The sequence below is a fragment of the Triticum urartu genome, chromosome 6A, assembly GCF_056163025.1.
Source record: "Triticum urartu cultivar PI428250 chromosome 6A, HENAU_Tu73, whole genome shotgun sequence".
NCBI lineage: Eukaryota > Viridiplantae > Streptophyta > Magnoliopsida > Poales > Poaceae > Triticum > Triticum urartu.
The window spans coordinates 581,294,015-581,295,378 of record NC_141878.1 but is presented as its reverse complement, the minus strand read 5'-3'; the positions used below and the strand labels follow the sequence as shown (position 1 = coordinate 581,295,378).

The following is a 1,364-nucleotide window of genomic DNA, read 5'->3' as shown; positions in this document are numbered from 1 at the left end:
GGTTCATCGATATTATCGTCGTCAGTTCATGGTCGCACCTCGTCATCAGAAAGTGTATTGCGTGAGCGCGCCGACGTGCATGTGGGAGATATAGTGAGTGTGGTTGACTTCGTCGAACATTATCTAGGAGCAACATCGACGCGCACGAGCACATGGCAAGCTCCAGCGACACAGGAGCGGTGCTACTGCTAGCGACATTACAGGTAGCACTCTCGATGCCCCCCCCCCCCATCCTCTCTTTTATCTTGGTTGAGGCCCCTCCTCTTCTCTTTGTGATGACATACCATCACCAGAGGTAAAATTGTAATTGCACGTGCCAGTTAACACAGTTGGATGGAAAAATGGATGAAAATGTCAAATAGGGCATAAAATGAAGTTTGAGTGTCAAAAAAGGAAGAGAAATATTTTTTGAGCCAAAAAAAGAAACAAATTTTAAGAAAGGGCCAAATAAGGAATTCTCTCTAATTATAACCCATACCGCTCGTCTCGCTGGGAAGCGACGCAGGATGACCTCTACGGGATATACACAAATTTTTTTTGAGGGGTAGTAGTAGGCCTTTTTCTCTGTCAAGTGTCAACATCTTTGATCGGCTTCGAGAGGCCCCAAAAGCACTGCCGCCAGAGGCCCATACGTAATCCAGTTGGATGCGCTCGTGCACCCGCCGATGAATATTCAAATAGCCTGTCGTTCGAGAAGCAAACAAATTGTCTGGGTGGTGTAGTTGGTTATCACGTTAGTCTCACACACTAAAGGTCCCCAGTTCGAACCTGGGCTCAGACATCAATTCTTTTTCTTCCCTTTGCAATTTTTTTTGAGGGGATTCTCCTTTGCAACAAAATAATACTCCAATCTATAATCTACTCCTATATACGATCAATGGGTGGATTACCATTTTTGTATCATTTGTGTGCGTATGTGTGCGCTTAGTGTCAACCTACTTCCTTCCTTGTAATTAAGCATCAACTGTGGCTAGTCATTAGTAAACCTGAATTGCTGCTGATCCAAACGCCGACTGCAAGGGCGACCCATCACCCATGCATGTCTTCTCCTTCAAGTTCAATCCTTCCCGTGCTGTTCGTCTTCCCCATCGCAAGCGCGACGAGGACGAGTCACCCTATCTTCTGCCTGTACGGCATATCTTATCCTTCAGATGATTTGTTTTGACATTCCTTTGTTTTCGCAATTTCTCAAGATGAATTCTTCCTTGCCCGTTGCCACCCGTGACCCGTGAGTGCCAGTCGTCCAGGGTGATGCTCAGCACAGCTTCACAGTCCACGGCTGGCTGTCCATGAGCTCTTGCTCCTCTTAGTTATTTTCCTGTCTATAATTGATGTATGGGAGGCGATCCTATTGACTAATATTA

The 1,364-nt window shown here is 46.0% G+C and overlaps 1 non-coding gene across 1 annotated transcript; it reads left to right on the top strand.

The window, feature by feature from the left end:
• The first annotated feature begins 707 nt into the window (after window positions 1-707).
• On the top strand, window positions 708-781 carry TRNAV-CAC (transfer RNA valine (anticodon CAC)). The gene has a single exon. It is a non-coding gene; the product is annotated as a tRNA-Val (tRNA).
• The last annotated feature ends 583 nt before the right edge of the window (window positions 782-1,364 follow it).